This window comes from Leptonychotes weddellii, chromosome 4 (assembly GCF_054177405.1).
Source record: "Leptonychotes weddellii isolate Sample4059 chromosome 4, ASM5417740v2, whole genome shotgun sequence".
Lineage (NCBI taxonomy): Eukaryota > Metazoa > Chordata > Mammalia > Carnivora > Phocidae > Leptonychotes > Leptonychotes weddellii.
In genome coordinates this window covers 37065160-37089286 of record NC_138372.1, presented here as the reverse complement: position 1 = coordinate 37089286, position 24127 = coordinate 37065160, and the positions used below count along the sequence as shown (strand labels likewise).

At 34.2% G+C, this 24127-nt stretch overlaps 1 protein-coding gene across 11 annotated transcripts in view; it reads right to left on the bottom strand.

Moving 5' to 3' along the window:
* Positions 1 to 24127, bottom strand: part of C4H1orf185 (chromosome 4 C1orf185 homolog) — a 206602-nt gene that overhangs the window by 139758 nt on the left and 42717 nt on the right. For 7 of the 11 annotated variants that reach the window (XR_014144500.1, XR_014144502.1, XR_014144499.1 and 4 more), the window contains exon 2: positions 5950 to 6179. The exons of 2 other annotated variants lie outside the window; for them this stretch is intronic. The gene's annotated coding sequence lies outside the window, so the exon portion shown is untranslated. The remainder of the gene's footprint in view (positions 1 to 5949; positions 6180 to 24127) is intronic. 2 more of the 11 variants (XR_014144504.1, XM_081816919.1) reach the window with 1 other exon arrangement.

Here is a 24127-nt window from a genome sequence, read left to right as displayed (position 1 = left end):
ATTAATCACAGTCCAGGTTGTTTTCTTTTTTTTTTTTTAAGATTTTATTTATTTATTTGACAGAGAGAGACACAGCAAGAGAGGGAACACAAGCAGGGGGAGTGGGAGAGGGAGAAGCAGGCTTCCCGCTGAGTAGGGAGCCCGATGCAGGGCTCAATCCCAGGACGCTGGGATCATGACCTGAGCCAAAGGCAGACGCCTAATGACTGAGCCACTCAGGTGCCCCTCTATATATTCTTGAAAATAAGGTGTATTCTGCTGTTGTTTCGTGGACTATTCTAAAAAATGCCTTAAGACAGTTGGTTAATGGTCAAGTTTTCTCTTTCCTTGTTGAATTTTTGTCTGGTTATTATGTCAGTTATTGAGAATAATGTATTGACATCTCTACCCCAAACTGGAATTGTCAATTTCTCTGTCAGTTTTTACTTCATGTATTTTTGTGCCTCTGTTGTTAAATGTGTGTAAATTTTTACTTGTTTTCTATTCCTGATGTATTGAGCTTGTTAACATTATCAAATGTGCCTGTTTGTTTTAAAATATATTTTATCTGTGGGGCACCTGGGTGGCTCAGTCAGTTAAGTATCTGTGTTTGGCTCAGGTCATGATACCTGGGTCCAGGGATTGAGCCTCACATAGGGCTCCCTGTTCTGTGGGGGGGCTCCTTCTCCCTCTCCCCCAGCCTGCTGTTCCCCCTGCTTGTGCTCTCTCTCTCTCTCTGTCAAATAAATAAATAAAATCTTTAAAATATATATGTATATATTTTATCTGATACTAACATAGTCATTCTGATTCTCTTATGGTTACTCTTTGAATGATACATCTTTTCCCATCATTTTACTTTAAATTTATTTGTGTCTTTAAATTTAAAGTGTGTCTCTTGTATATGGCATATAGTTAAATCTTGCCTTTTATACTGCCTTAAATTATCTGTCTTTTAACTCTGGTGTTTAGCCCATTCACATTTAATTAATTATGATATGGTTAGATTTACATCCACTATTTTGCTATGTGTTTTCCAAATGTCTAATGTATATTTTTTCTTTATTGCATTCTTGTTTCCAACAAATACATTTTAGTGTACCATTGCAATTCCTCTGATTATCTTTTTAACTGAATATTTTGTGCTTATTTTCATAATATTTGTTCTAGGGATTACAATATGCATCTTAATTCATGACTATCTGCTTAAGGTTAATACTGACTCAATTCCAGTAAACTATTATAGCTACATCTTTGGTGCTACTACTGTCATACATATCTATATATGTTATAAATCCAACAATATAATGTTATGATTGTTGCTTCATACAATCTTGTCTCTTAAAGAAGTTAAGAAATGAAAAGAGAACTATAGATATTTATACAGGTTTTTATATTTACCCATATATTTACCAGTTCTAGCATCCTTCATTTCTTCCTGTGGACTTAAGTTAATGTCCCATATCATTTCCTTCCAGCCTGAAGGACTTCCTTCGTATCTGTTATAGGGAATGTCTACTAGGAGTAAATTCTTTCAGTCTTGTTTAATATGGGAATACCTTTACTTTTCCTGAAATTTTATTATATAATTATTTGGTGATAACATTTTTTTTCTCCCAGCACTTTGAATATGTCATACCACTGCCTATTGTCCTCCATCATTGTTGATGAGAAGTCAGCTGTTAGTCATATTGTTGTTTCTCTATACTTGATGAATCTTTTTTCTCTTGCTACTTTCAAGATTTCTCTTAGTCCCTGTAGTTTTTTGACCTCCTTGAATATCTAAATTAATGTTTTCTTTGTTTAATCATATTTACAAAGGTTTCAGCCATTATTCTTCAAATAACTTTTCTGCCCCCTCTTCCCTCTTCTCTTCTTCCAAGACTTTCACTACATGTATGTTGGTACACTTAATTTTGTTCCACAGGTTTCTGAGGCTCTGTTAATCTTTATTTAGTAATTTTACTCTGTGCTTTTAAATTTGGATTATTTCTATTGATCTAGCTTCAAGTTCACTGATTTTTTTTTTTTTTTAATTTTTTGGCACTGAAATTGCAGTTGAAGGGTTAGGGTGAATTTTTCATTCTAATTATTTTACATTTCTAAAATAAAATCTACAAACTAAAATTTGCATCTTTTTAATCATTTCTATTTATATTGATGTTCTATATTTGTTCCTTCATTATTATCATATTTTTCTTTAACCTTTAAACATGGTTTCCTTTAATTCTTTGAACTTATTTATAATAACTGCTTTGAGGTCATTTTATGCTAAACCCAACATCATGGCCCACCTAGATTCAGTTTCCATTGATTGCACTTTTCCTGAGTATGGATCATATTTTCCTATTTGTGTGTGGATGCAAGCAGCCCCAAGCAAGAACTCCACATACTGCAACTACTCAGTGGTTCTTCACAAACACTTTTCAATTTGTTGCTTCCCTCTGGCCTATTTCCAGAACTGTGAAAATTGTTTTTTTAGCAATTTTGTCCAGTTTTATAGTTGTTTTGAGGTGAAAGGACATGTCAAAGTTTTCATTCTGCCTCAGCTAGAAGTCCTTTCCTCTTAATTCTGTATTTTTAACAACGCAAAGTATTATTTTTGTTGTTATTGTTGCTAATAGGCAATTTTTGTTTAGATTTCTCTACTTGTTTATATATATTCACTATTTCTTTATGTATTGTAGACTACTCTGCCAGGCTCATTTTGTTTATTCCTAAAATTAATCCTTTAGAAGATTTTTAGTTTAGGTTTCTTGGTAGTAATCTCTCATATATTTTTTTTACTCTAAAAGCATTTTTAAAAAAAAATCATTATTGAAATATAATTTTGCTGTACAATTTTAGGTGGGTTTTTTTCTAAGCACCTTGAAGATACTCCATTTTTTCTGCTTCCTTGATTGCTTCTAAGAGGCTTCTCTTCTCCATGTATTATTCCTTTATAAGTACCTGTCCTTTTTTTGGCTACTGTTAAGGTATATCTTCCTCCTCTATGTTGCTTTTTAAATTTGTCAGCAGTATATCTAGGAGTGGATTTTTTTGGTTTTGGGTTTTTTGTTGTTGTTGGTTGTTTATTATCCTGCATGGTACATGCTATGGTTGTTAGATCTGTATATTCGTGTATTATTTTCAATTCTGGAAAACTCCAAGCTATAATCTCTTGGAATACTACATCTCCTGTATTCTTTCTTGAAATTGTCTTAGACATATGTTAGCTCTTAAATTCTTTTTCCTGTTTTCTTTTTTAATCTTTTTGTGCCTTATTATTGGAAATTGCCTTATATTCATCTACTTTCTATTTTATATCTCTTATCCAGTTTTCTGTAGCTAATCTGTTAACTCATAAACTGATTTTTTAAAACTTCTTTTATTTTACTTTTCATTTCTAGAACCTTTATTTACTTTCAAATTTGCCTGATTATTTTGATAGTTTCTTGTTTATTGATAATTTTAAAATATCATGCTAATAATTTAATTTTTGTATTCTTTATCTGATCCTCTAATTTATGAAGTTTTTGGAGGTCTAAATTTGTTATCATTTTGCTGACTCTTACTCATGGTAACTTGTTTCCTTATGTGTTTGGTATTGTGAGTTCACACAATTTATTAAATTCAATATATAGAATCATGAAGGTCTAAATGTGATTGCTTTCCTTCAAAGAGGATTTATGCTTGCTTCTAAATTATTAGAAGCAAGGGTGGTATAAATATGGAACTATTTTAGCTCTGCTCATGAACTCCAGTTAATTATTTGAGTCTCAAATTCAGCTCTTTTTCTTCGAGGCAAGACCTACATTCTGCCTCCCAATATTAGTGTTGGTATTGGCATCTAACTCCAATGGAACCTCCACTTCAGAATTTACTAACCCCTCACAATTCAGGTTTCACATCACTGTGTCTTTATTTTGGCTCTTGGAAATTTCCTTCACTTTATTGAATGTCCAGCAAAGCTTTAAAAAAATATGCTTGTTGTATTTTATCCAGGATATCATTACACAGTAGTAGGAAAGCCCTTCAGAGTATGTAGTCCAACATTTTGCTGGAAGCAGACCTTTCAATATTAATTTTTTCAGAAGAATTTCTGAAGGTATTATGTTCCAAAAAATGTTTATTTTGATTGTTAATGTATTAAGTATACAAATTGATAAGGGGAGAGATAGCATTTTCTATACATATATATTTTTTCTATTTAATTTGTTTCCTTTATGTCCATCATGTTTATGCTTTTCAGTATAAGTCTTGCATGTTTCTTAGCAAGTTCATAACTAGACATCCTTCAGATTGTTTTTTTTTGGTGATGGTTGTCAATGTAATGTTTTTATCATATATAGTAAAACTTTCAATTTTTGCATATTATGTAACCAACTACTTAGTAAAGATTCTCACATTTCTAAAAGTCTTCAATTGATTCTCTTAGATTATCTACATATTCAATCATTTTATCTGTGAATAATAATATTTTTGCCTCTTTCGAAGTTAGTATTTTTGATTTTGTAATTTTGTCTTTTGCATTGGCTATGACTATCACAAACCTACATGTTCTTGCATTAAAACTTTCCAAAATACAAGATACCTATGTAGCATACACTGAAACTGGAAATTAAACAATTGACCATAAAACTATCTATGTGCAGGTGTTTTAGTCCTTTAGCTATTATTAGAAAGGCATATTATGCCAACAACAAGTTGGTTTTAGATTTGTTTTATTTTTGGACTCGGCTTCCAAGTGATTAAATTAATTGCATCCTGAATTTGATCTCTAGAGAGATTCATGGGTTGGAGTCTCAAAAGGGGATCCTCAGCTCTCCAAAAAAATGCACAGTATCAGATTATTTTTAATTATTTCAGTAATATCTAAATCTCTTTTAGGCACTGAAAGAGGTGCCTTAATCTTTAGGAGCACTGTTAAATAATCCTGTATATGTCTTTTCTCTAAAGTAATATAGTTTTCCTTAACCTTTACTATTAATTCCTATTTTCCAACACTTTCATCATTTTCATGAGTATTCTGTAAGTCTTCTCTAAAAGCTCTGTCTTTCTGAGGTTATACAACTTATTGTTGGCTCACAATCAGTCTAATAAGTATCCACCCAGGATAAAGAGGGATAATTATGAATAGTTTGCTACATATTGCCCTTCCTTTCTGGATCCTAGGATTTTATTTGCATCTTTAATAGCTTTACTTAATTAGACTTATTTTCAGGTTGTGATGCTTCATTCTTTAAATCCTTTTCAGCCTGGGTGGCTCAGTTGGTTAACCGTCTGCCTTCAGCTCAGGTCATGATCCCAGAGTTCTGGGACTGAGCCCCACATCAGGCTCTCTGCTCAGTGGGGAGTCTGTTTGTCCCTCTCCCTTTGCCCCCTCCCCAGTTTGTGCTCTCTCTTTCTCTCTCAAATAAATAAAATCTTAAAAAAAAAATCCTTTTCAGTCATACTTGCATATAGTCTGTGTTCAATAAGAAGTCATATCAACTAAACCTCTTCTCTTCTTTGGACAATGTCATTAGAAAGTGTTAATAGATCTTTATTAGAATAAGGAAACCATTATATTTTGTGTCTAGATTTCAGCTCACACACTCTCTGGACCCAATCGCTTTTGGCAACATTTAGTGGACAACATAGCCATGTTGACTTGATAATTAAGCAGTAAAATGAGTACTTAACTATATTAAAAACAATACTCAGGAAGTAAGAGTTATAGGTGTGTTTTAAACTTGAGGAAGTCTTTCGGTCATTAAAAAACTAATGATAAGCCTTAGAGAGATGGCTAATTCTATAACTGGGGTGAGAGGTACATGGTCTGAGCCAGAGAAAGTAGTGCCAGAGGGGCACCTGGCTGGCTCAGTCGGTGGAGTGTGCAACTCTTGATCTCAGAGTCGGGAGTTTGAGCTCCATGTTGGGTATAGAGCCTACTTAAAAAAAAAAAAAAAAAAAAGAGTAGTGCCAGAAAATAAGAAAGTGCTCAAACACTCACCCATAATGAGGGGGATATGTTGAAGGGCTTACGTAGTCCTCTGAAAGAGTTCACAAAAGCCAAAGCTGGAGGGGCGCCTGGGTGGCTCAGTCAGTTAAGGGTCTGCCTTTGGCTCAGGTCATGATCTCAGGGTTCTGGGATCAGCCTCGCATTGGGTTTCCTGCTCAGCGGAGAGCCTGCTTCTCGCTCTCCCTCTGCTGATCCCCTTGCTGTGCTCTCTCTCTCTCTGTCAAGTAAATAAATAAAATCTTTTAAAAAAAGCCAAAGCTGGAAAAAGTTGAACAACAAAATAAATGAATTAGCATTGGATTATAACTCGAAGTCTAAAATAAACATCCTTAAGCCCATACTGATATAAATAAATGATTAAATAAATGAATACATGAGAGAGAATAGACAAGTATTGCATGCACGATTCCAAATAACTTACATAGATGATCTACTTTTAAAGGGATGAAGCTGGAAAGAGCCCAGATCAACAGATGAATGGATAAAGATGTGGTGTATATATACAATGGAATATTACGCAGGCATTAAAAAATGAAATCTTGCCATTTGCAACGATGTGGATGGACCTAGAGGGTAATCCTAAGCAAAATAAGTCAATCAGAGAAAGACAATCATCATATCATCTCACTCATATGTGGAATTTAAGAAACAAGACAGAAGATCATAGGGGAAGAGAGGAAAAAAATGAAACAAGATGAAATCAGAGAGGGAGACAAACCATAAGAGACTCTTAATCTTAGGAAACAAACTGAAGGCTGCTTGAGGGGAGATGGACATTGGGGAGGGTATCTAGGGGCAGATGCCCCTAGACTTTTTTTTTTTTAAAGAGGGAAGGTGAGGGACGCCTGGGTGACTCAGTTGGTTGAGCGTCTGCCTTCGGCTCCAGTCATGATCCCAGGGTCCTGGGGATCAAGTCCTGCATTGGGCTCCCTGTTCATCAGGGAGCCTGCTTCTCCCTCTGCCTGCCGCTCTCCCTGCTTGTGCACTCTCTCTCTCTGACAAATAAATAAATAAAATCTTTAAAAGAGAGAGAAATAGAGAATGTGTGATTTTATAGTGGAGAATCCTGGCAAACACTAGCTCAAGCCAAGTGACTAAAGCTAACATCAACAATGATAAGTCATACTGATAGTATTGATAGTAGTCATATTGATAAGGTTTGATGAGAATGGTATTTTACCTCTGTGGTCTTCCTCCCCAAAACCCATAACTTCAGTCTATTCATGCCAAAAACATCAGGTAAATTTCACAGAAATACCTGGCCAGTATTCCTCAGAACTGTCAAGGTCATTAAAAACAAAGTCTCGTTAAACACTACATCAAAAACTAATGATGTATTATATGTTGGCTAATTGAACATAATAAAAAAAAAGAAATTATATTAACAAAAACCAAACAAACAAAGTCTGAGAAATTGTCACAGCTGAGGGTAGCCTAAAGATACATGAGTACTAAATATAATGTGATGTCCTGGATGAGATCCTGGAACAGAAAAGGACATTAGGGGAAAATGGGGGAAATCTGAATAAACTATGGATTTTACTTAATAGTAATGTATCAATATTGTTTCATTAATTTTGACAATATATCATACTAACAATGTAAGATGTTAATAATAGGAAAACTGGAAATGGGATATATGTCTCTGTACTATCTTTGTAATAATTTCATACATCTTAAACTGTTACAAAGTAAACAGTTCATTTAATAAATAATTTTATTTATTTTTAAAATATTTTATTTATTTATTTGACAGAGAGAGACACAGCAAGAGAGGGAACACAAGCAGAGGGAGTGGGAGATGGAGAAGCAGGCCTCCCGCAGAGCAGGGAGTCCAACACGGGGCCCAATCCCAGGACGAAGGCAGGTGCTTAATGACTGAGCCACCCAGGCACCCCAGTAAATAATTTTTTTAAAAGTCAGTAGTAGGGCTTTGTTTCTTTCATGTTTGGTATTTAAATGACTATCTTGGATAAATATTGATAGCATCCCAATGAAGATCGATGGAGAAAAACGAGAAGTGATAGCTAATTTGTTAAATAAGACGATTGGGATTTTAAAAGATCTCAATGGATTGGAATGATAGACTGATCTTCAGTAAGATTCAATTTCATAAGGCTAAATTTAAATTTATGCTCAAAAATGAATTGCACAAGTAAATTATGTTTGCTAGATGTACCATATATGTGAAAAAATCTTATAGGCTTTATTTTATGATAAACTTGATGCAAGTCTGTAAATTTTTGCTGTCAAAAAAAGTCAGGGCTCCTGGCTGGCTCAGTCATTAGATCATGTGACTCTTGTTCTCGGGGTCATGAGTTTGAGCCCCACATTGGGCATAGAGATTATGTAAATAAATAAAAATATGGGGCACCTGGGTGACTCAGTTAGTTAAGCAGCTGGTTTTTAATCTCAGCTGAGGTATTGATCTCAGGGTCGTGACTTCAAGCCTGCATTGAGCTCCATGCTGGGCATGGAGCATACTAATAAAATAAATAAAATTAAAATAAATAAATAAATAATAAATAAGTCAATATTCATCTATAGCAACAGGATTTAGAATGAATGGTAATGTTGCTATTCTCTTACAGTCAAAAAACTCCTTGACTATGAAATCAGTTTAGGAATGGTGTACTTTAAAAGATACAAGGCAGATTGGAGCAGATCCAGAGGAGAAAAAGTACAAATGAGGAACACATTTTAGAACACAGTTTCTTCACATATTTGAAAAGTAACACTGTGAAAAAACTGAGGTTAATTTCATGTGGCTTTAGAAAATAGGATAGAAATAGGATAAAAGTTCTAAGGAGGTAGATTTCAGGAAAAAATTGATTTCTGAAAATAAAATTGTCTAACTCAATATGAGTTCTCTCTCACTGAAGGTGTTCACATAAAATCTCTATTTTAATTTGTTGAAGATCTTGAGGAATTCAAATATTTATGGGGAGTTTTAGTAGAATGAAATGCCCTTAGCTTTTATATTCTTCAATATTTCATTCAATTAAAAAATTTCAAAATACATTATTATTTCCTGTGTCAAAAGCCAAACTCTGCCTACTGAATAAAACAAAGCATAAAGATGAGTTCATTTCAAGGCTTTTGACCTGCAAGCCAGGAACTCAAGGATACAGAAGCAATGAATTCAAAGTTGCTCACAGACTAAGAGATTTTTATGAGATAAATGCAGAAATTATTTGGCTTTTTCAGCCGATTGGTTGGCTAGTGTTTTTCTTTTTTTTCTTTTTAAAATTTATTTATTATGTTCAATTAGCCAACATATAGTATATCATTAGTTTTTGATGTAGTGTTCAACGATTCATTAGCTAGTGGCTTTCTTATTTGGATCAGGTTAGTTGAGTCAGGGGAACAAGGAAGTCCAGAGATGGTATAAACAGACTTGGAGTTTGGAGATTGGCTGGTGTCCTCTGCTGATTTCCAAGAAGAGCTGTAAATTCCTATAAGGTTAGGTTGTTTGTTTTATGCACCTGCATTGACCCTTCCCATTTTGTCCTTGACATAAGTGACTCCATTTTAGTTTAGTTCTACACTTGATACTAGTTAATCTTCTGAATACTAAATATTAGGCATTGGGGAAGCAGCATAGCATATAGTGAATAAAATGATAGTCTTTGGAGCAATTGTCTGGGTTCAAGTCTGGTTCTGTCATTTACTATGTTGGTGAGCTGGGGCAAGTTACTTAACTTCAATACGTTGTAGGCTTTACCCAGGCAAAAGCAATTTGTTTCCTTATTTGTAAAATGAGAATAATAGTACCTACTTCATGTCTTTATTATAAGGATTTAATGACATCATATTTATAAAATGCTAAGAATAGTAACTGATACTTTGTAAGCATTATAAATGTTGAAAAATAATGAGGATTTTTAGTAAGTTTTAAGAGGCCCTAGGATTAAAGTTGCAATCTTTATTTCATATGGTGCAATTAATGTTAAAAAATATAATTTTTCTTCTAATTTACAACTTTTGGTGCTGTTTTGTTATATTTTTAAATAAAAGGGAATCTGTTCATGCCACAATTGTAAAATAATCTAGTAAGATCAGTAAATTAATGATCCTCTGCTATGTAGATATTTATACATTAAATTCTTTTTTTTTTTAAAGATTTTATTTATTTATTTGAGACAGAATGAGAGACAGAGAGCATGAGAGGGAGGAGGGTCAGAGGGAGAAGCAGACTCCCTGCCGAGCAGGGAGCCCAATGCGGGACTCGATCCAGGGACTCCAGGATCATGACCTGAGCCGAAGGCAATCGCTTAACCAACTGAGCCACCCAGGCGCCCTATACATTAAATTCTTAATTACTTTATTATTTCCCCCTACATTTGCTCTACATCAAGTGTAAATTCCAAAGTGTTTCTCCCCCAAATTATTTTAAGCCCTGTCTTTCATCATTTTTTTTGCTCACCCCAAATGCAACAATACCCTTGCTTAATCAACTTAACTTATGTATCTGGAATTGCAACATAAAAGTCCCAAAACAGCACTTGAGAAACTGTGATTTATACTTAATGTGTTACAGGTGGCTTCTTAGGAGAAATGCTTATTTCTTGCATCATTAAAATGATAAATTTCTAAATTCTCAAGTTGCATTTCTGTTAAAAGTTTGCTGTAGTTCATTTACTTCCAAATTTGGTTTTGCATACACATTCCCAAATAATACTCTTGACCTTAAGTTTACAAGAGCAAAATTACTATTAAAATCCTAGTAGAAGTAGATGATATTAACAAATTCAGCAACAGGATTTCCTGCTATTAAAACATCATAAGTTATTTAGACTAAACTGTACCAGATTTTGTTCTCAGGATTGGTAAAAAACAAAAAACAAAGCAAAACAAAAAAACACATCAGATCACTATCAAAACCAATAAGATGACCTCACTGTTATTAGGAATTCTTAATCTCAGGAAACAAACTGAGGGTTGCTGGAGTGGTGGGGGGTGGGAGGGATGGGGCAGCTGGGTGATAGACACTGCGGAGGGTATGTGCTATGGTGAGCGCTGTGAATTGTGCAAGACTGTTGAATCACAGATCTGTACCTCTGAAACAAATAATACATTATATGTTAAAAAAAAAAAGAAGAAGAAGAAGAAGATAGCAGGAGGGGAAGAATGAAGGGGGGGAAATCAGAGGGGGAGATGAACCATGAGAGACGATGGACTCTGAAAAACAAACTGAGGGTTCTAGGGGGAGGGTGGTGGGAGGATGGGTTAGCCTGGTGATGGGTATTAAAGAGGGCACGTTCTGCATGGAGCACTGGGTGTTATATGCAAATAATGACTCATGGAACACTACATCAAAAACTAATGATGTAATGTATGGTGATTAACATAACATAATAAAAAAAACCAATAGGATGGTGAGAGGATGGGTTAAACAGGTGATGGGGATTAAGGGGTCCACTTGTGATTAGCACAGAGTGACGTATGGAAGTGCTGAATCACTATAGTGTACACCTGAAACTAATATAACATTGTATGTTAACTAACTGGAATTAAAATAAAAACTTAAAAAAAAAACAGTAAGAATGTAACGGATGAGGCAATCTCAAATATAAGTTACACCAAAGTAAGCAGCTGCTATAGATTTTAACATGTGATCTGTTACATTGATTTTTGAGAGGTTTTAGCTTCAAATTCCAATTTTAATAAAAAAGATTTATAATGAAATAAGGGCAATAATCATGTCTTGAAAACACATTTGACTATACCTTTGCTAAGTTAATGTTTTACAATTTAAAAGCTACTTTAAAAATGAATATAGAGACCAAACACATGGTTTCAATAAGCTTTGGTGTGATACAGCAACATCTTTTGCTGATTTAAAGATAAAGAGTATATTATACTACAGTAATACAGCTAGGCTGTATTATGCACAAATTGTCAATCAAATGCCCATCATTTTGGTACAAGATAATTAATCCTATATACTCTGTATGTAATATTTTAGGAAAGTACTGCTTTAATAATGAAATGAAGATGGTTATTTAAAAATTTTTTAATATGATAAATGAACTTTAAAGATGCTATGAAGGCAATAATTTCTGTATCTTCTAATGTTTAATGACATTCTATTCATAATGAATGATCATATGAACAAGCTATATTAGCCTTATTTGCCCATTTGTTTTTAAGATTTTTTATTTATTTGACAGAGAGAGAGACAGTGAGAGCAGGAACACAAGCAGGGGGAGTGGGAGAGGGAGAAGCAGGCTTCCCACCGAGCAGGGAGCCCGATGTGGGACTCGATCCCAGGACCCTGGGATCATGACCTGAGCTGAAGGCAAACGCTTAACGACTGAGCCACCCAGGCGCCCTCTCCTGATTACTCTTAAGGAAAGATTGTGTATCTACTGATTATTGAGCCTTCCTTGAGCAAAATCATCTATCCTCTATTTAAATCACTTGACAGCTAAAATTGTTTTTGGGAATACAAACAACTTTCTATATTTAAATATCTCCCTGAAGGAAGTAAATTTAATGCCATCCTTGTAGTATTCAAGTCAGGAATTATGGAGTTGTGTTTTTTGAGCTTCTGGGTAATAGAAAAGCCACAGACTCTACCTTAAACATATAGAAGAAACTCAATACAGTAGCCTACCAGGATTTTCCCTAATTGTTTTCTTGTTCAGTCACTTAAAAAAACTTTTACTGTGCCTAATTTATGTCAGACTATGCTATGTATTAATAATATTTAAAAAAAACATAACATGGTTGTTCTCAAGGACTTTACAATTTAGTGAGTCATACAAGTAACAAAAACTTAAAATATAGTTTGAAAATGCTATGATAAGGTATGCAAAAACATAGCAAAGAGGTATCCTAACTGTACCTCCGATGGCTTGGGAAGGTTTTTTGAATGAGATACTAATTGAATCAAGACTTAAATTGTATGTAAAGTATTCAGGAAAATTTGGTGTAGGATAGGGTGAAAAGAATATTCTAGGCAGAGAACAGCATTTGCAAAGGCAAAGTTTCAAGAGTGTGTGGCATATTATTAAAAACACTAAATACTTAGGTATAACAAGTAAACAGAAGCCTGTTGGTAGAATTAATAAATATTTCTGGAAAGACAAAGTCCAAGTCAAGAAGTATCTTCAGTGATGGCACCTGGGTGGCTCAGTTGGTTAAGCAACTGCCTTTGGCTCAGGTCATGATCCTGGAGTCCCGGGATCAAGTCCCACATCAGGCTCCCTGCTCGGCAGGGAGTCTGCTTCTCCCTCTGACCCTCCTCCCTCTCATGCTCTCGGTCTCTCATTCTCTCTCTCTCAAATAAATAAATAAAATCTTTAAAAAAAAAAGTATCTTCAATGAAATCCTATAAATTATTTATTCTGAATATGACACATTGTCAGATGTTTAATGATAGCCATCCTACCATTTTTCCTTAGCTATAACATGCATGTAGCAAAATATATTAAGTGTATAACTATGAATTTTTTATTCCTGTTTTGTTATTTTTTATTCAATATAATTAACAGTGTTATATTAGTTTCAGGTATATAATATAACGATTCAACATTTCTATACATTACTCAGTGCTCATCATGATTAGTGTACTCTAAATCCCTTTTATCTGTTATCTGTTTCACATATCCCGCCCTCCACCTCCCCTCTGCCAACCACCAGTTGATTTCCTATATTTGAGTCTGTTTATTTATTTGTCTCTTTTTTCTTTGTTCATTTGTTTTATTTTTTAATTTCCACATGTAAGGGAAATCATATGGTATTTATCTCTGTCTGACTTATTTCACTAAACATTGTACCTTCTAGATCCATCCATGTTGTTGCAAATGGAAAGATCTCCATCGTTTTTATGGTTGAATAATATTCCATTATATATGTGTGCCACATCTTTATCTACTCATCTACCAATGGACACTTGGGTTGCTTCCATGTCTTGGCTATTGTAAATAATGCTGCAATAAACATAGGGGTTCATATTCTTTTGAATTAGTGTTTTTGTTTTCTTTGGGTAAATACCTAGTAGTGAAATTACTGGACCATATGGAAGTTCTATTTTATATTTTTAAAAGAATCTCCATACTGTTTTTCACAGTGTCTGCATCAATTTGCATTCCCACAAATAGTGAACGAGGGTTCTTTTTTCTCCACATCCTCACCAACACTTGTTATTTCTGTCTTTTTGATTCTAGCCATTCTAACAGGTGTGAGGTGATATCTCGTTGTTTTGATTTGCACTTCCCTAATGATTAGTGATGTTGAGAATCTTTTCATGTGTCTGTTGACCATTTGTATGTCTTCTTTGGAAAAATGCCTATTCAGGTCCTTTGCCCATTTTAATAGGATTATTTATTTTTTTGGTGTTGAGTTGTGCAAGTTCTTTATATATTTTGGATATTAACCCCTTATCAGATATATCATTTGCAAATATCTTCTCCCATTTGGAAGATTGCTTTGTCATTTTGTTGATGATTTCCTTCACTGTGCAAAAAGTTTTTTGTTTTGATATAGTCCCAATAGTTTATTTTTGTTTTTGTTTCCCTTGCCTGAGGAGATATATCTAGAAAAACGTTCCTATGGCTGATGTCAAAGAAATTACGGCTTATGTTTTCTTCTAGGAGTTTAATGGTTTCAGGTCTCACGTTTACCATCTTTATTCCATTTTTAATTTATTTTTGTGTATAGTGTAAGAAAGTGGTCCAGTTTCATTCTTTTGCATGTAGCTGTCCAGTTTTCCCAGCATCATTTGTTGAAGAGACTGTTTTTTCCTCATTGTATATTCTTGACTCCTTTGTCATAGATCAATTGACCATGTAAGTGTGAGTTTACTTCTGGGCTCTCTATTCTGTTCTATTGATCTTTGTGTCTATTTTTTTGCCATTACCATACTGTTTTGATTACTACAGTTTTGTGGTAAATCTTGAAATCTGGGATTGTGGTATCTCCAGTTTTGTTCTTTTCCAAGATTGCTTTGGCTATTCAGTCTTCTGTGGTTCCATACAAATTTTAGTATTATTTGTTCTAGTTTGGTTGCAAATGTTCTTGGTATTCTAACAGGGATTGCATCAAATCTGTAGGTTGCTTTGGGTAATATGGACATTTTAACAATACTGGTTCTTCCAATCCATGAGCATGGAATATTTTTCCATTTGTGTCATCTACAATTTATTTCTTTATTTCTTTTTTTTTTCAATGTGCATTTTCCCCCTGAACTCTTTTTCTTTCTTTCTTTCTTTCTTTCTTTCTTTCTTTCTTTCTTTCTTTCTTTCTTTCTTTCTTTCTTTCTTTCTCTTTCTTTCTTTCTATTAATTTTTTATTTAAATTCAATTTATTTAACATATATATAGTGTATTATTAGTTTCAGGGGTAGAATTTAGTGATTTGTCAGTTGCATATAACACCCAGTGCTCATTACATCAAGTGCCCTCCTTAATGCCCATCATCTAATTACCCTATCCCCCCACCCAATTTATTTCATTCAGTGATTTATAGTTTTCAGAGTACAGATCTTTCACCTCCTCATTTAACTTTATTCCTAGGTATTATATTCTTTTGGTGCAATTGTAAATGGGATTATTTTCTTAATTTTTCTCCTACTTCATTATTAGTGTATAGAAGTGAAATGGGTTTCTATATATTAATTTTATATGCTGTGACTTTACTGAGTTCATTTATCGGTTCTAGTAGTTTTTTAGTGGAGTCCTTAGAGTTTTAAAAATAAACACCTTTTTAACTATTACCCATATTAAGATGTGCAATATTTCCCACACTCTAGGTTTTCTCATACCCCTTCCCTATCTATAACCACCCCTTACCCAGGTAACCACTATTCTAACATATTATCATATGTTTTAGTTCATTAGTTTTGCCTGTTCTTTTTTTTTTTAAAGATTTTATTTATTTATTTGAGAGAGAGAGAATGAGAGAGAGAGAACACATGAGAGGGGATAGGGTCAGAGCACGAAGCAGACTCCCCGCCGAGCAGGGAGCCCGATGCGGGACTCGATCCCGGGACTCCAGGATCCTGACCTGAGCCGAAGGCAGTTGCCCAACCAACTGAGCCACCCAGGCGCCCCTAGTTTTGCCTGTTCTTGTGCTTTTTTAAGACTCTCTTCTTTCACTCAACACAAAATCTGTGAGATGCACCCAGGTTAATGCATGTAATACTAGTGTTTTTTCTTATTGCTGTGTAGTCTCTTTTATGATTTTATCACAGTTGTGTATCCATTCTACTGTTCACTAACATTTACATTGTTTTCTAGTTTTTTGTTACAATAAAACTACTATAAAGATTTTTTTGGATGTGTTGATATATTGTTTGCATTCTTCATTAGATCTGTTGGGTGGATTCTCCTGGAGTGAAATTGGATGTTTAGGTTTAATAGTTACTGCCAAAATGTTTTCTGAAGTGGTTATGCCAATTTACACACTAACCAGCAATGTATAAGATTTCTTTTTTTTTTTCCTTCAATTTTTTATTTAAAGTCTAGTTAGTTAACACACAGCACAATATTAGTTTCAGGAATAGAATTCAGTGATTCATCACTTATATACAACACCCAGGGCTCAACATGACAAATGCCCTCCTTAATACCCATCACCCATCTAGCCCAACACCCACCCACCTCCCTCCATCAATCTCCATCAGTTTGTTCTCTATCTTTAAGAGTCTTTTATGGTCTCTCTCTCTTTCTGTCTCTCTCTTTTTGAGCCCAAATGTCCACTGACTGATGAATAGATAAAGAAGATGTGGTATATATACACAATGGAATATTACTCAGCCATGGGAAAAAGGATGAAATCTTGCCATTCACAATGACATGGATGGAGCTAGAGTGTATTATGCTAAGTGAAATAAGTCAGTCAGAGAAAGACAAATACCATATGCTTTCACTTGTGTGGAATTTAAGAAACAATACAGATGAACATGTGGGAGGGGGGAAAAGATTTCTATTTGATTCATATCTTCATCAATACTTGATAGTCTTTTACATTACTAGCTATTCTGGTGGATGCAAACTGGTATTTCATTGTAGTTTTGCTTTTTGTTTTTTTTTTTAGATTTTATTTTTAAGTAATCTCTACACCCAACATGGGGCTCAAAGTCACAACCCTGAGATCAAGAATTGCATGCTCTACTGACTGAGCCAGCCAGGTTCCCCTCACTGTAGTTTTAAAGTGCATTTCCCTGGTAATAATGATTTTAATTTTTTTGGTCATTTGGATATCTTCTTTCAGAAGAACTTGTTCAATTCTTTTGTTATTTTTTAATTAATTTTTTTCCTTTCATCTTATTTGTAGGAGTTCTTTGTAAACTCAGGATAAACTCCTTTGTTAGATGTATGTACTGTGAATATCTTCTCTGGACTATAGCCTTCCTTTGTACTGTCTTACTAGTGTTTTTGATGAACTGAATTTCTTAATTAAGTTTAATTTATTAGTTTTTATTTTAGAGTTAGTGTTTGTGGCCTGTTTAAATCCTTGCCTACCATAAGATCATAAAGATAGTCTCCTATGTTTTCCTCTCTAAACTTAATTGTTTTAGCCTTCACATTTAGAATCATGATTCATCTCAACTAATTCTTATAGATGGTATGAATAGGGGTTAAGGTTCATTGTTTCTCAAACAGGTGTCCACTTTACCTAGCACTATTTTTTTAAAAATCCTTCTGCCACTTAATTGCAGTTACAGCTTCATTGTAAATCAAATGACTATATATTTGTGAGTCTATTTCTGAACTCTATTCTGTAACAGTATTGGTCTATATGTCTATTGTCTTAGTTCAGACTGCTATAACAAATTACCATAGACTGGCTGGTGTGAACAACAAACATTTGTTTCCCACAGTTCTGGAGGCTGGAAGGTCCAAGATCAAGATGCCCACAGAGCCAGTGTCTGGTGAGAGCCTGCTTCCTAGTCTGCAAATAGCACTCTTTTAGTATCCTTACATAGAGGAGAGCAAAGAAATAAGGAGCAAACTCTCCTGTCTCTTCTTATAGGGCCACTAATCCCAGTTATGATGGCTCCATTCAAGACCTACTTATATTCCAAAGGCCCTACCTCCTAATATTACCATACTGGAGGTCAGAATTTTAACATATGAATGGGGGGAGGGACACAAATGTCTATTCTTTTGCCACTACCACAGTGTATTAACTAATGTACCTTTAAAGTAAATCTTCAAATCTTGTTATTCAGGATTATGTTGGCTATTTTAAGTCCTTTGCATTTCCATATAAATTTTAGAATCAGTTTGTTAAATCTTCACAAAACTCAAACCTTTTGGGATTTTGATTAGGACTGTGACACATAGATAAAATTGGGAGGAATTGACATCTTAATGATATTGAAGGTTTTTTTCTCTGTGAACATGAATTATCTGTCTTTATGAAGGTCTTTAATTTCTCTAAGAAATGTTTTATAGTTTTCAGTATAGCGGCCTTTCACATCTTTGTTAGATTTATTCCTAGGTATTTACTTTGCTCATGTTATTGTCAATGGTGTAGCTTTATAAATTTTATTTTCCATTATTTATACCTAATATATAGAAATACAATTAATTGTTACATAATAACCTTGCATCTAGATACCCTGCCAAAATCAGTTATATTTTGTATATTTTCTTGGGTTTGCAATATATAATCATATTATCTTTAAATACAACTTTTATTTTCTATCCAATCTTCATACATTGCAAAATTTTTCTTATTGCACTGCCTAAGACCTCTAGTATAATAATAGCTTATAGTGAACATTGATGTCACCTTCTCAAATTTAGAAGAGACATAACCTAAGTGTAGGTTTTGTGTAGATAACTTTTATCAGATTTTAAAGTTCCCTTTTTTTCTTAGTTTTTATCATGAATTCATGTTGGACTTTATAAAATGTTTTTGCTGCTGCTGCTGCTGCTGCTGCTAATGGGATGATTGTATTGTTTTCCTTTTTATTCTGTTATGTGGTAAATTAAATTAATTGATTTTTCAAATGTTAAACTATGCTTGCTTCCTGGAATAAATCTAACTTGGTCATGATATGTTATCCTTTTTACATATCACAGGGTTTGATTTGTTAATACTTTTTTTTTTTTTTAGAATTTTGGCATCTAGTTTCATGGGAGATATTGGCCAATAATTTTACTTTTTTACAATGTTTTTATCAGATTTTATAATTAGGGTTATGCTGGCTACATAAAACAAGTTGTAAAGTGTTCACTCTTTCACTATAGTCTGAAGGAGATTGTTAAAATTGTTATTATTTCCTTCCTTAAATGTTAGCAATAATTTACCAGTGAAGCCATATGTGATTGGGGTTTTTTTGTGGGGAAAGGGTTTCAGTTTTGAATATAATTTCTTTAACAGGTATAAGACCATTCAGATTTTTTTCTTTTTCTTTCTTCCTTGTTTTTCCTTTTGCTTTCTCTCTCTCTTTTTTTTTTTTTTTTGCTTTATATATTTTGAAGCTATGTTATTAAGTGTATATAAACTTAGGCTTGTTGTGTATTGCTTTTGAATCAATACTTTTAATCATTATCAAATGTCCCCTTTTATATCTAACAATACTTTTTGTCTTAGGTTCACTTTTTCCCATGTTAACATAGCTGTAAGTTTTCTTTGATTAGGGTTTATTTTCAACCTTTACCTGTTCTCATCTTTATAGCATGTCTCCTGTAAACAATGTATTATCAGGTCTTGTTTTTTAGTCATTCCTACAATACTTTTCTTTTAATCAGTGTCAATGTACATTTAAGTACTGATATATTTAGATTTAAATCTATCATCTTGCTATGTTTCCTATTTGTTTCATCTATGTTTCCTTATTTCTCCTTTCCCATAGTCCTCATCTTCTTCTTTTAGACTAGTGAATTTTTAGTTATACACTTGATATTATTACGTTAAGGATCACTTTAAAGCAGGGTTTCCTCAGCCTCAGCACTATTGACATTTTGGAACAGATAATTCTTTGTCTGTCTGTGCACAGGAGACTGTCCTGTGCATTACAGGGTGTTTACCAGCATCCAAGACCTGTACCCAGTAGCAGCATCTTTCCATCCAAGGTTGTAACATCCCCAAATTTCCAAGACATTTCTGAATGTTCCCTGGGATGGCCAAATTAATCCTGTTTGAGAACCACTGCTCTAAATTAGTGCTAACAGAAATATAACACCAGTTATATATGTAATTTTAAAATTTCTGGTACCCACATTAATAAAGCAAAAAGAAAGAGGTGAAATTAATTTAAACAATGTTTTTATCTAACCAAATATATTTAAGATATTAGCATTTCAACATGTAATCAATATTACAAAATGTTAATGAGATATTTTACATTCTTTTTTTCATACTATGTCTTCTAAATCTGGTGAGTTTTACTTTTGCAGTGCATCTTAATTTGAACTAGCTACCATAGGGGCACCTGGCTGGCTCAGTCAGTGGAGCATGCAACTTTTAATCTCAGGGTCCTAAGTTCAAGCCCCACATTGAGCACAAGCCTACTTAAAAAAAAGAAGGAGAAGGAGAAGAAGAAGAACAACAACAACTAGCTATATCAAGTACTTAATAGCCACATGCAGCCTAGTAGCTACCAAATTGGACAAAACTTTAGAGATGTTGATATTTATTCTTGACTTATTATAATTGTTAGCACATAAGTCAGGAAATTCAGTCGAAGTAAATCAGTACTTCTATCACAATAGAAGAATCTTACAATAGTTTAGCTCCATTTTTTCCTGTCCTCCCTCTGTGACATTGTTGTCACATGTTTTATTTCTACATATGTAATAAACCCTGCAAGACATCATTGTTTCTTTTTAAAAATCTGTATTCTTTTGTACTAACCCACATATTTACCCTTATGGTATTATTTATTCCTTTCTGTAGTTCTGTACTTCTGGGATCATTTCCTTTAACTTGAAAATCTTTTAGAATTTATTATTGTGTGAGGCTATTGGCAACAAAGTCATTTAGCTTTCCTTCTGTCTTTCTGTTACCTTATTTTAAAGAATATTTTTTCTGGGTACAGAATTCTAGTTTGGGAGGGTGTTTGTTTGTTTAGCAATTTAATGATGCCATTACATGGTCTTTTTGGTTTCAGCTGAAAGTCAGTTTGAAATCTTATTGTTGCTCTTTTAAAGAGAATTCTTTCTTTTTCTCTGGATGCTTTAAAGATATTAGTTCTTTTTTTCAGCAGCACATCTTCTTTATCCATTCATTTGTCAAAGGACATTTGGGCTCTTTCTATAATTTGGCTATTTTTGATAATGTTGCTATAAACATCAGGGTGCATGTATCCCTTTGTAGCAGTACTTTTTGGGTAAATACCTAGTAGTGCAATTGCTGGATTGTAGGGTTGTTCTGTTTTCAACTTTTTGAGGAACCTCCATACTGTTTTACAGAGTGGCTGCACCAGTTGCTTTCCCACCAACAGTGTAAGAGGATTCCCTTTCTCAGCATCTTCACCAACACCTGTTGTTTCCTGTGTTGTTAATTTTAGCCATTCTGACTGGTGTGAGGTGATATTTCATTGTAGGTTTGATTTGTATTTCCCTGATGATGGATGATGATCAATGATGCTCATGTGTCTGTTAACCATCTGTATGTTTTCTTTGGAAAAATGTCTATTTATGTCTTCTGCCCATTTTTAAATTGGATTATTCATTTTTTGGGTGTTGAGTTTGATAAAGTCTTTATAGATTTTGGATACTAACCCTTTATCAGATATGTCGTTTGCAAATACCTTCTCTCATTCCATAGGTTGCCTTTTAGTTTTGTTGATTGTTTCCTTCAGTGGGCAGAAGCTTTTTATTTTTATGAAGTCCCAATAATTTATTTTTGCTTTTGTTTCCCTTGCATCAGGAGACATAACTAGTAAGAAGTTGCTATGGCCAATGTTAAAGAGGGTACAGCCTGTGTTCTCCTCTAGTATTTTGGTGGTTTCCTGTCTCACATTTAGGTCTTTCATCCACTTTGAATTTATTTTTGTGTATCGTGTAAGAAAGTGACCCAGTTTCATTGTTTTGCTTGTGGCTGTTCAGTTTTCCTCATACCATTTGTTGAAGAGACTATCTCTTTTCCATTGGATATTTTTTCTTGCTTTGGTGAAGATTATTTGACCATAGTGTCATGGGTTCATTTCTGGGTTTTCTACTGTGTTCCATTGATCTAAGAGTGTGTGACTCTTGATCTTGAGGTTTTAAGTTTGAACCCTGCATTGGATGTAGAGATTACCTAAAAATAAAATCTTCTAAAATAAAATAAAATAAAAATCTCTTCAAGTTTTAAAACCATATTTGTTAATAGTGATTTTAAAGTCCTTATCTACTATTTCCAACATATGTATCATCTGTGGTTCTGGCTCTGTTTGTTTTTTATCTTGATTGTTGGTGTCATTTTTTCTCTTTATGTGTATTGTAATTTTTAATTATATGCAGACATTTTGTATAATGTGACCATAGAGAGTACTGGTGATGTTATTTTCTCCCAGGGATAGTCCACTCTTTTCTCTGCTAACTAAATGAATTAAGGTAAAGATCACTTCAGTACAATCTGGAAATGAACTAGGTGAAAGCTGAATTATACTTATAGTGAAACTCAGTCCATCTCTGACTTATCCCTGATCCTTAGAAGGGGCCTCTAAGCTTTTAATTGGAATTTTAGTAAGTCTGCAGACTGACCTACTGTGGGAGAAGCCTAACACCCTCCTGGACATTCATTCAGAGGTTTGAACAACATGAAACCACAAGAGATTTCACTCTACCTTTTCAGCCCAGCCCCATCCTTTAGTGTGACCATTCCAGGCTTTTGACTGGAAGACTGGTGAGTCTCTGTCTTCTCAGCTCTCAAAATTTCTTTGGAAAGTTTTACGTTTTAAACTTAATCTTTTGCTTCTCTTCTCATACAGATATGAAATCTGGCGAATTTATTGGGAGGGAGAACTGCTGTGTGTTTGTTGCAGGCCTATTTACTTTAGCAAGACTCTTTGTCTTCCCGCCCCATGCAATTTCACTTTTGCTCCCTGGCCCAGGCCCTCCAGCTTCCTGCTCCACTCAGTTAGAAAATGTCCCATATGATAAACTGGCTCCATATTTGGGGTATCTTTTTTTTTCAAATTTTTATTTAAATTCTAAGCATTAACATATAGTGTAATACTGGTTTCAGGAGTAGAATTTAGTGATTCATCACTTACATATAACACCCAGTGCTCACCATAACAAGTGCCCTCCTTAATACTCATCATCCATTTAGCCCATCCCCCCCATCAACCCTCAGTTTGTTCTCTTTCATTAAGAGTCTCATGGTAGGACATCTGGGTGGCTCAGTTGGTTAAGCATCTGCCTTTGGCTCAGGTCATGATCCCAAGGCCCTGGGATCAAGTCCCATATCCAGCTCCTTGCTCAGAGGGGAGCCTGCTTCTCCCTCTGCCTGCCGCTCCCCCTGCTTGTGCTTGCTCTCTCTCTGACAAATAAACAAAATCTTTAAAAAAAAAAAAAGTTCTCTTATGGTTTATTTCCCTCTCTCTTTTTTTTTTCTATTTGGTGTATCTCTAAATTCCAATCCATCATGCTAGCCAATGTGGTTGTCTAATGCTTTTCTGCTTCTTTTTTCTTCCAGGGGAGTCCCTCTAAACTAGGCCAAGCCCAATTTCTCAGTGTCTAGAATTAGCAAATATAATAAGGAAAGAAAAATGTTGGCTATTATCAACTTATCTGGAGAGGACTCTTCACATTAAAAGTTTAATTCATCTAAGTGAAAACTGATGTATTTAAAAATATTTTTGGAATTTATCTATTTGTTACAGCAGAACATTGGTTTATCCTTCCCACTGTATCCTATCCACAAGTGGAATTATCATGATTTAAAGAGAATTTTACAGGTTATGAATTAAGTTGAACTGTTTTCATGTATTTATGGACATTGGATTTTCCTTTTTGTGAAATATAAGTTACATCTTTTGGCCCTTTTTTCTACTGAGTTATCTACTTTTTAAAAAAGATTTATTTATTTATTTTAGACAGAGATTGAGAGAGAGAGAGAGCAGGGAGATGGAGCAGAGGGAGAGGGAGAGAGAGTCCCAAGCAGACTCTGTGCTAAGTGCAGAGAACAACGTGGGACTAGATCTCATGACCCTGAGATAACGACCTGAGCTGAAACCAAGAGTCAGTCACTTAACCAACTGAGCTACCCAGG